We start from the raw sequence: 12,348 nt of genomic DNA on the forward strand, positions 1-12,348 counted from the left end.
TCAAGGAACAAAATTCCGCTTAATTGGAGCAAAAATGTCTATTAAGACTAAGTTTAATCGCAAGTAGAGGTGTAAAAAAATGTTAATCGGAACTAATTGACACAAGTTTTTCTCTCAATTCAACACATTTAGCCACTGTAAACATCACCAATTGTATAGTGGACCCAGAACTCTTAACCTTTTATGATAGGCAATATCGTTATGAAGTTAAATAGCTTAACAAACGAGCAAGTAATGGACGTAAATAAACAGACATTTAAGGGCAGCGGTACCAGGTAGTCTCTCTTGGAGGAAGTGCTCGTCTTCTCACTAAGAGGTGGCAAATAGTAATCCCCTCGTTATTAGTGTTGCCTATCATAAAACGTTCTGGGTCTAGTATCTAGTGAATATATCTAGTAGTATAGATATCTAATAGTAGTAATAGTGTATTGTTATACGAGCTGCGCAAGACAGTCTATTGTCGAACGAGAGGGTTTAGGGCACGAAGAGTGCAACGAGGAGTGCTCTACAGTAACGAGTTCGACAAAATGTCGAATTATTAATGGCTAACTCAATTTCATATGGAAACATTCATCTCTGCGACATGCTTAACACATGAAACAATTGTGTTTAAGATATTTTTCGTGATTTTTTATGTTGTCATTAGCGGCTGCTGAACTGAGTCTGACCATAGATGAGTATTCTTTGTAAGTGTGTCTGTTTGCTGGATTTCTCATTGTCGCAGAAAGCAAAACGCGTAAAAATTTTGGCTCCGATTATTTTTGAAACAAAAAATCCATTTTGGAAAAAATCGTCTTATATGGTTGCTGCTTTTTTTCGGAATTTTATCAGAATACCTTCCATGGATAATTTGAATTTTTGTAACATCACCAACGTGGTTCCAACACCGAGAACCAATCTGCTGAGAAGGTCGCCTTTGTTCCATGCTGTTTCGAACTTCTCACAGATTGAGCAGGAAGCTGACATTTTTGTCTGTCGAGCGTCTGACATTAGGAAGGCCTACGGTGCGGTTGAGGTCTCTGAATGTTAGTCAGTTTCGTCTGTCTCCGCTTCAATTGGCTTTTTCAAATTTCTATTTTGCTATTTTTTTTTTCTGTTCTATTTTACATTTCTCATTTCTTCTCATTGTGTCGTGTTTGTTACCTACTCTTTTTACTTTACATTTCATCTGACTCTTTTAATGGGCTCTTGCCTGTTGAGTCAATCATTAATAATAATAATAATAATAATAATAAACCACGCGTGTTTACCTATTTTTCATTCAAAGCGCACCATTGATGCAAGCAGATTCCGTCAAACTCGGAACACACGTGCGTTGACTTGCTTCTTCTAGATAAAAAGCCAGGTGGACTATAAAGGAATGCAAGCAGACAGACATGCATTTCACTGCGCTGCAACACATGGATCATGATGAACGAAATGTGGCATCGTCTAAAGATAGCTTAAATAAGCGAAAAGGAAATGAAACGAAAATTAGAATTGGACGTTATGTCTGTGTTGTGAGATTTTTGGTTGGTGTTCGTATTAAAATCTCGCCGGGGTGTCACTGAATCTTGATTAATACAATAAATCATCACTGCGTGCAGTTGACGAGGGTTACTACAGATTCCAGAAAGCATGAAATAGACTATTGTGTGAAAGACTCCCAAAAATCTGTACTCTATATTTCTTTATTAAAGTATGTATCACTCCCTGTTTCACAAAAATCATAGATTTACCTACACAAATTAGGTACATATTTCTATTTCAAACATGCTTTACCGCCCGATCAAAAACACCCATTTATAATAGATTTAAAATTCTCAAAAAATTCAAGAAAGAATGATTGTGTATCGTTGTAGAATACTTATTATGTAAAAATTTCATTTTTTTTTTTAATGAAACAGGAAAATATTTCATTTTAATTCGATAACCGCTACATAAATTTACATCATTTTATTTATAAAAAAATTTGGTGGCATTGAAATCATGAAAACATCACCGGTTTTTTGGAATTTGAAATTAAAGTGCAAAATTTAGCTATGATTTATTACTAAATTGGGCGGTCACTTCCAGAAAAGAGGTTGACGTGGGTTGTTTATAGTAAGAATTACTAGAAAAGTTCTCAGCAGATGCCTACCAACAATGAGGTATTTATTTATGACACTGTACACAGAGAAAAACGTTCATTTGAAATAAGAATTTCTGTTTTTTGAATGCTGTTTGTTTCTCTCAAATATATTTGTTTTGCACTTAAACTAATTCTTTTATCACAAACAAAGTGGTTTATTCATATGATTGCACACATTTCACTGAAGTAAATAAAATACTTGGACAAAAAAATAGATTTTTAAAATTTCTAAATAAATGAGTTGCATTAATTTGATGCGAATATTTTTTTAAGTTTATTGCCAATTTATTTGATTTAATTGAAGAAGAGTATTTTTTCAAATAAAAGTTAATTTACTCGAGCTAAATAAATATTTTTTTTAAATATACATCACGTGATATATTTTGACCAATCGTCACTAAGAAGAAGTCTCTCATACGTTATGCAATGTACACTGTGCCCGCCATAAATATAACATTCTCGCGCCTTGCTTTACATTTTCACAATTCAACGACATATATAGGGTGTATATTCGTGTGCCCTTGTGTATGCAATTGTGCCTGTGCAATTAGTGTGCATCAGTGGTTGAAAAATCGAAGAGTTTCTCCGAACGAACAACTTAGAACATTGTCTGGTGACGAGATCCCTAAGTTTGGTGCTATAAAACACATAATCATAATTAACAATATGATAAATTTCATATTGCAGCCTCTATTTGTCATTGGTTTTAATTTTCATAAACAGGGTTATGAGATCCAATTCGACTTCGAAAATAATTTACCATGTAGCTGGGTTTTAATGTGTAAAAATGAACTTATTAACAAAGTACCCTTCAATATTCATTTTACTGGAGATGGCAATAAGATTTTGGGTATTATGCAGTAATAATTTCTTGTTTGTAAATGATTTCAAATATATAGTTTTTTTTAGATACGATTTTTATTTAAAACAACCTTTTAATTTTAAACAATTCTTATAGCTAATATAAAACAAACATTGTTTGATTGAACTAAATATTCTATTACATGCATCGCTTTTACCAAAAAATGTACTCTTAATCCAAAAGAAGTTTGTTTAGTGTAAATAAATCAAAATTTTCAGCCAAATGTGGTTCAACAAAATATTTCTTTGGTAGGAAACGGAAACTTTCTTCTGCTCAAAATAAATTTTGTCTTACTCTAACTAATTATTCTTTTTCGAAAGTCAAATAAATAAAACTAAAGCAAGAAACAAATATTTCCTTGCCCATATAGAAACAACAGATTCTTTTACACTAAATAAATTTTGTTTGTTCCAAAGTACCTTTTCTCTCTGTGTAGTTGTAAGTCTTGGTTATTTTTCCCTGTAAGGCTAGCCGCACACTATAGACTTTTTGATCGGCCGACAGTTTATTTTTTGTTAATAACTTATTAGCAATCAACTAAACTCTCAGCCGATCAAAAGTCAATACAGTGTCTGTAATGTGTTTAGTTGATTGCTTAATAAGTTATTAACAAATAATAAACTGTCGGCCGATCAAAAAAATCTGTTGTGTGCGGCCAGCCTTAATGTTAAAATTGGAATAATTCAAAAACTGCTCGTAATAATTTTCTTTTGACGTGAATTTCATAACGTTTCGTTTTGACAAGTTGTGACATTTATAAAAATCGGTTCACACAGGAGAAAATTCTCAAATTTTGACAGTGTTGAATGTAACCTTAACGTTTCGTAATTTTTATTAATTTTTTAATAGGGTTTATCGTGCGGGCGGTAAAACTTGAATCACCCTGTACTCCCACTAGTAGGACGAGTAAAATCATTAGTTAATACTCTCGTTTTTAATAATTTAAAATGATTATAGTTATAAAACTGTGAATACATAAAAATAAGTCACAAATTGTTGAAGAGTTAAATACTGAATCTGTGTATAGCAATAAACTCCCAAAACTATTATAATTACGTGTAATTGTTGTAGTCGTAACAGTTCTACTTGTCCAAGGGATGTCCTTTTGAAACCACATATACACCTCAGTAAATGTTGTACCTACGCTAACTGAGTTTAATAAAGTCCAACCTTTGTTAGAACCGAAATTGTGATGCAGGCTAGTAATTTTGTAAATGGATTTGTTAGCAAAACTGCAAACTTTCTTGCCCTTAACACTTACGCGTGGTAGGTAATTCCAGAGAATAGTATACTGATATAATTACTTGTTTTCTGCATGTTATCTGACCTTTTCAAATTTAACAATTCACAGTCAGACACCAGTGTTTTTTAAATGCTAGTACAAAAAAAACTGGGTCGTATGGAGATTCTAAAGAGTCCAGAAAACTTTTTTTTTAATCTAAAACGGTAGAGATAAACTAACCCTGTCCATGCGCATTTTACACCACAGACACAACAATAGTAAACAATAAGTTAAATCATACCATTTTCCAAATCTGACTATTGGAAAGCAGCCTGGCAAGACGTAGATATTTTCAATAAAAATCTAATTGAGGATCCTACAAAACAACTTCCGGGATTTGACCTACCTAGGAAAATCTGGTGTAAATTAAATCGTTTTAGAACCGGGCATGGCAAATGCAATAATATGTTGTTTCACTGGAACATTCGTGAAAACCCTTCTTGTGAATGCGGTGCAGAAAAAGAAACCATCCAACACATTGTGGAAGAATGTCCCCTTACTAAATTCCAGCAAGGTTTCTCCAAACTACATCTACTTACCGAAGACGCCCTAAATTGGCTACAACAAATTAAAAACATATAATTTACCATAATTATTTTATGAATTTCGAATTTTAATTGTAATTTTCTTCATACGAATATATATATATATAATGCTGTGAACAAAACAAAATTGTTATTGTAACTTCACAACCCCAATTACGTTTTTAATTACCTTTAATTCACCAGCGTACTGACAACTTTAACCAACATTTAATTTATATTTATCTCGAAAAGGAAAAGACTTTTATTAGATCATTTTTTTGTTCGCCTATTACCATTTTTTTTTGTACTAGCATTTAAAAAACACCTTGCATTTAGTGATCCACTAGGTATTCTGACCTCATTATATAAAAATAGTATACGATAGTATGTTGAATTACTTCTTTTCAAAAAAAAAGTTTCAGTTTGCCTTTTTTAATATAAAGTATGATATGTATAAATACTTAAATATTCAGAAATTAATAGTCACAATTCTTTTCTCAAATTTTCGCATAAGCAAATTTAGAACTAATCGGGAAATTTCGATAATTGTATAGTAATTCTATCTACAAAATTAGTTGCTCACACTAAGGTACAGTTTGTGTAACACGAGTACATTAACACAGCACATTAATTTTAAAGGGTGCAAATGGCAAGAATGTTTTATTTTAATTTACACTTACCGCTCCGCATGCTGTAAAATTGTCTTTAAAAAATGTCAAAACAACACTGAAAAAAATTCTTCTCATTATTTTAACAATGTTTTCAGACGACCACTGTGAAATATGGCACATTTCACACGGTTTTTCCTTAGTGAAAATTTAAAATTGCAAACGATTTCAACACGAACACGAACGAACAGCCTAACCGTGTACAATGAAAAATTTGAGAAATCTGATTGGCCGACAGCTGTGTGTTTTTATATTGTACACGGGCCGATGATTAACGATGTCTATCTCCGCGCAACGGCATAATTATTTTGTCCGCAGCTCTGTCGAATGATATTTGAAGTTTGAAGGGATGCCGAATATTAGCGTTTTTTTTTGTGGTCGTCGGAAAAATATCGTGTATACCACGTGTTGAAAATTCGATTTCATTTCATTTCATTTCATTTTCAACTCTTGATATACAATAAGTATACTATTTCATGTTTGTGTTAGAAATATGATTAATATGTACGTTGTATATTTTTTATTTAAATGTAGAAATATTGCATGGATTAATACAGCAGGATACTTCTCGTCATACGATATTTCGCTACTTACTCTAATAAGTAATACTAATTAATAACTAATGTTGTGATCGTAAAACTCGTGCACTTTTCTCCAGTTTATGAAGCATGTTCAAGCCTCTAATTCTGTTCAATTACCGCTCCTTCCTTTAATCACATCTTGTTGAAGCAGAAAATGACATATTTTGATGGATTACGTCTTTCATGAAAGCAACAGATGCGTCATCGTCAGGAAAATTGCCCTTTTTTAGAAAGAAATTGCTTATCGAGCCTGCTACCCTCATGGCACCATTCAAATCGGACACAATCCGGGATGAAACCGTTGTCGAAGGACTTTATGACGCGTTAAACGTCTTCATTGTAAGGAATGAGAAGGAAGCGTCCATTGAGTTCGTCCTCACCGAAACCGTTGAGTATAACAAATTGATAGTAAATCTGGGTGTTTTTCCCCTTGCAGTTCATCACTCGGGTTTTTTCACCCTCGTCAAAATTGCAGAAGGCCACGAAATTTGCACGTCATCATCGTAGATTATAATAATTGATACAAACTAAACTCCTAAAAACCGGAGACATTATTTTAAAGATTAGCGACACGCTAGCGGTGACAAATGCACGCGTTGCGCAATATGCAAATAATATTTGAAAGTTATCTTGAAAAATTGTGTAAGAAAAAAAATCTACAATACTTCTACTCGACTCCGGTTGTTCAGCTGCGAACAAAACCTGGCGGTTGTTGCCTGTTAGCAATCCATATCCACTCTATTTGATTTTACGAGTACTTTTTATTCCTTCATTCAATTAGCTAAGTTCTCTGCTGCTGTTATTTGTTCTGTTTTATACATTTATACACTTTTTACAGTGCAGATTTTTAGTGAATTGTTCGCTCTAAAAAATTTCTATTGAACCTGAAAGCGAACAATCAGCACTACAATAAAAATCGTTTAAGTCGGAATACGAGCCGGTTTCATAGACAATGCCTCCGATAAGCCATCAAAATTCATATCACAAATCGAACCGACTGATTCAAGCTTTTGATTCCTCGTCGTCCGCCGCGAAACCGGTAGGAGACACGAACACGCAGACCTTCACAACATTCAATTCCACAAAAGCAAGAGGAAATAAACCAATTACTCAATCTCACCTGCATCGTTGCTATTGCATATTGTATTCAAAAAATTCTTTCTGGAAACGTATTTCCAAATAAATTGCTTTTCTAAATTTGAAAAGCCACATTGGATACGTATTTTCTCACACTCTCGAATATTGTTCTAATGATAGTAATAATAATAAATAATCGGTTGCGGAAGTATCATTATTATGGTAAATAGTGTCCGGTATTTCTCACAAAAAATCTCAAGTCAAATGAATCGGAAACTTATTTAACCATTTACCTAAATGTACTTCCAACTTACTTATTAAACTTTTCTTGCGGTTATTTTCACTTTCGATGGATTAAAGTGGATCTGCGATTATAGTGAAATTGAATCATCTTTCGATTCCGCTTTTACAAAGTAAATCAATTATATGGTTTTCAAACACCTCTCGGTAGGCTAATTTCAATTTTCAAAGCATTTAGCCGGGGAAAAAGAGCAGACACGCCGCGCCAAGCAAATGCCTAAAACATGTTGAACAAAAAAAACTATCCCGATCATTCAGGCGTACAATGTTTACCATTTTTATGAAACAAGAATCTTCACGAAACTATAATTGAGCACAACCAATGAAATATGTTTTGACAAATTAACATTTCTGGTCTCCAGAGGCTTTGTAGTTACTTTAATTTCGTTGTTTCCTCGTTATTAAAAAAAACTGTAGATGTTTTAATACTGTAAAGACGGCCACACATACAGGGGAAGAATGTGCAGTTAAAAGTGTACACTCTTGTCCTAAGTGAAACCCGTACTCTCTGTGAGTACACACACTACTGCTTCCCCATCAGTTGTGCAGCAAACGTTCATCGTAATGGTGACCAAAAAGGAAATTTGTCTGATGACAGTGGCGTGCCTTTGTATTGTATTCGCGAGACATATTTCGTAAATCAGACATAATACGGCCGCTACTGAATTTCAACCGAAGCATGCAGCGACTTGTCGCCACACACAGAAAGTTATCCCCGTGCGGGTTTGAATGTGCACGCCAAAAATCAAGACAGTTTTGATTCCAACTGACTTGAATGCGCGTGCCACATTCTTCTCCACACACAGGAAATTTTAACTGTACCCCGTGGCGTGTGCATTCAAGTCTTGACTCTTCCCTCTCTGTGTGTGGCCCCCTTTGAGGGCCGTATTATATCTGATTTACGAAATATGTCTCGCGAATACAATACAAAGGCACGCCACTGTCATCAGACAAATTTCCTTTTTTGGTCACCATTACGATGAACGTTTGCTGCACAACTAATGGGGAAGCAGTAGTGTGTGTGTGTGTGTGTGTGTGTGTGTGTGTGTGTGTGTACTCACAGAGAGTACACTTTTAACTGCACATTCTTCCCCCTGTGTGTGTGGCCGCCTTTAAGATACGGAGTTCTTAGATCACCATGTAAAACATTTTATATTCAAGATGTACATACATACTACGTGTTATAAAATATTTTAAATATAATCGTGAAACATCAACCTTCCTTTAGCACTATTAATTGTGATCTAACATTTAAAAAGAAATTGAACATCGTGTATAAACTATTCCACTGTTTATTTACCACAAACCAGTTAAAAGCAACGTACTCGTAGTAGTTCTTTCATACATAGATCTTCTACGCCAAACGGCAACGAACGATGCGGAATGGTAATTATAATTTATTCAATGTTTACAGTATCCATTGCGTTAAATCGAGCAATTTGATGTTTACTAACTTGGCATGTAAATTAAGCAATGTTCTTAAATATAATAATTTACAGATAGAATAGTTTAAACTTTACAAAAAAAATGCACCAAAAATAAATGTGTACAAAATTTTAAAGCGACACGTTATATTGTCACAAATACATTTATAAAAAATCTGATTCGGTTTAACACGTACAAAAACAAATGGCAGTCCTTGTACAAGAATCTAAAACATTTGCAATTTTGGTTTGGCACGCTACTCTTTTCGTGTTTAAAACTGAGACCGATACAAACTATTTTGGTCATAAAATAAAAATTCTGGTAAGTTTCTTTTATATCGGGATGTAATACGACTGCTAATCAGAGCTTAGTATAGATCAGTGGATCAATACGCTTTAGAAAACCGCCTCTCTTCACTGTCAAGAGTTTAGAAAATCAACCCTGCACAAGTCGGTTTATAACTGCTAGTCCTTGAAAGCTCTTTGAAGACACTTCATTTCTGCAACCGACACCCTTGCCACCCGAACTGGTCGTTTTAGAAAATTTAGTACAGAACCAACCGTGGAGAACCGGAGAACTACAGTCAAATTACCAAATTATTTCGTTTTAATTTAAATTAAGTAACTACTAACCCCCGGCCAATTTATTCTCTTACAATAATAAATACCTATGAATGATAAAAATAGATAAGTATAACATTCAATAATAAAAATATTTTATCCGTTGGCAGAACCAACGGAAAAAAAATATGTACTTACAGTTATCTAGCACAGCACCGTCATTTAAAATTATAACTTTACTCCAATATTTTGTTACGACCGCGACCGACAGAATGTTTGGTTGTGAAATTCCATTTTGATTGTGATTCATTATCATCATACAATTAAAATAAAATGCATGCACCAGTAGCATTTGTGGTTCCAAACAAAAAAAAATGTGATCCAAAGTTAGCATAATACAACAGGTGATCCCGATATAACCTGCCAAAAAAATTCTGGGTCATTACGAGGATCTAACAAGTCCGGAAAACCCCTTTTTATTTGGTCCAAAATAATGGGCATAAATCAACCCCTACCTATACCCATTCGACGCTGCTGACCACAAAAATACGTACCTAATCAGGAATTAATTGTTGGTGTATGTAAGGGTGACAGTATCTAAGCAACAAAGCTGAATCGTTTGTGACAAGTCTGACAAATTGAATCAAATTAATGACATTTATCTAATCCCGTGGGATAAATGACACTTATCCCACTCATTTGAGTGGAATAAGGAACTTCATTACCGGACGCATTGCATTACTCCACTCAGTGGGATAAGTGAGCTTCATTACCCCACTCAGTGGGATAAGTAAGTCATTATTCCACTGAGTGGTGTAATGAAACTGGCGGAAATAAATTAGATTTACCTTTTTTTTTAATTCGGGGCGGGTCTTAGATAAAATTTTGTACATAACACGTGGGCTAAAGCATATTACAGGAAACTCGTGTGATTACAGATGAACTCGGGCTAACGCCCTCGTCATCTGCAATCTTCACACTCGAATCCTGTAATATTGCTTTTATCCCACTAATTGTGTAAATAACTATTATTGAAAACGCTGTACATTGTGTGGTTATTTAGGTTGTATAAAAGCTGATTTTGTAGCCTGACACAAATGATAAATGAATAATAATAAATAAAGTGGTGTTCCTCAATGTGGAAATAAATGTAGAGGATTAGTGTGTGCAAAATTGTGGAAGAACTGTGTAATAATTGTGGTTAAAGAGTCAAAATAATGTATTGAATAAATTGTTTATATTTTACATATTCGTACTTTCAACTTTAACTGACAATAATAAAATAACTAATAAAAAGTAACTGTGAACTAGATTTAAAATAGTATATTATGATACAAGTTTATAAGGAAGTCTTTAAAGCAGGCGCGACGAGTTTAAGAGCACGACGTGTAGCGGAGTGCTTTTAACGTCGCAAGTGCTTTAAAGGCCCTTATAAACGTGTATCATACGCTATTTTTTATTATACCTGCACTAAAATCTGAAAATTTTAACAAAAAAAAGCAAATTGAAATACCTTTTCCGAGGTAATCTGTGTCATTAATCGTTGATATAGAAATAGTCAATTGTTGTTGTTTCGTTGCTATCATAAATCGTGTATCAATGTCTATTTATCATTGTCAAAATGTAGGTGAATTTGTTGTTACCTAAGCAACCCTTAAAGCTTTAGTGTTTTAAAGGCCCTTTTTCCCACGCATTTTAGTGTCAAAAACAGGGATTATGATTCAGGTATAATAAAAAATATTTTATAATAAATGTTAAAATCTTCTATGGTCCTTCCCTTGGCATTTATACACATTTGAGTACGCCGGTAAAGGTCCAGCGAGAGATTGGTTGACATAAAAACCACTAAATTCTACGTAGAGGAAATAGTACCTAGCGCACGTAAAATTTGAAATATACAGGGTGTTTCTGAAATACGTGTGTTAATTTTAACCAGTGAAAGAACTCGATAATTTATGAAACTTTTCTCTATAACATTTTGTAAAATTCGTTAAAAGTACATATTCCAAGATTTTTTGCCCCACAATTTTTACCAAACGAGTCGTTTTGTGTGATTAACTAGTTTCTATTTTTTGTAACCATGAGAACCTAGATTTTGATTATTTATTTTTTTCTATAACAATGGAACGTTTTAACAAAGGTCTGTTTCTATCACAATAGAAAATTTTCGCCCTTACCCATTGGCGGGTATACACTTTGATGGTTAATTTATTCCAAATTTTAAATCAATTTGTATTGCTTTTTGGTAAAAATGTTATAGTGAAAAGTTCCATGATTTGGCGCGTTATTCCACTGGTTAAAATTAACACACGTATTTCAGAAACACCTGTATATATCCTTCAAGCAGTAACATTTTTGCCCTGAAATTATGCTCTAATTAATGTATTCTAGTGCATTTTGTAGTGTTGGATTAATTTAATACAATTTAAAATCTCCCAATCTCTCGCTGGACAAAGTACACCAATTTTCATAAACAGAATTCAGCATTTCTGGGTTATTATTATTACTAATCTGATTCGCAGCGTCTGCTACGCGTTTCCGGAGTTGGTCTTCTGTATTTACTTCAACTTCGTATACCAAATCTTTCGTGTGGCCCCAAAAATAAAAATCCAAAGGGGTCAAATCAAAACCAGTCTTACATAAACGCATGTACTCGTACAAAAGTATAACGGGACGGAAGGATTCCTTCATAACTTTTTGTAGAATTTGCAAATTTAAAATTAAACTAGACAAATGTCATAGGTATTACAGGTACCGTTGCTAAAGTAACTGCAACCAAGCAACCAGGATTACCTTTTTAAACTCAATTAACTCACTAGCGAACAAATTTTGACCAAATTTTCAATTGTTTTTTTTTGTTCGACACTGTCAGAATTTGAGAATTTTCTCCTGTGTGAACGGATTTTGATAAATGTCACAACTTGTCAAAACGAAACGTCAAGCTAATTTTAAAGATTTT

At 33.7% G+C, this 12,348-nt stretch overlaps 2 protein-coding genes across 7 annotated transcripts in view; one reads left to right on the forward strand and one right to left on the reverse strand.

The window, feature by feature from the left end:
* LOC138126098 (uncharacterized) overlaps nt 1–12,348 on the forward strand; it is a 404,235-nt gene that overhangs the window by 195,756 nt on the left and 196,131 nt on the right. The gene's annotated exons all lie outside the window — the stretch shown is intronic.
* Tpst (tyrosylprotein sulfotransferase) overlaps nt 1–12,348 on the reverse strand; it is a 176,525-nt gene that overhangs the window by 93,663 nt on the left and 70,514 nt on the right. The gene's annotated exons all lie outside the window — the stretch shown is intronic.

The sequence above is a fragment of the Tenebrio molitor genome, chromosome 3, assembly GCF_963966145.1.
Source record: "Tenebrio molitor chromosome 3, icTenMoli1.1, whole genome shotgun sequence".
NCBI classification, from domain to species: domain Eukaryota; kingdom Metazoa; phylum Arthropoda; class Insecta; order Coleoptera; family Tenebrionidae; genus Tenebrio; species Tenebrio molitor.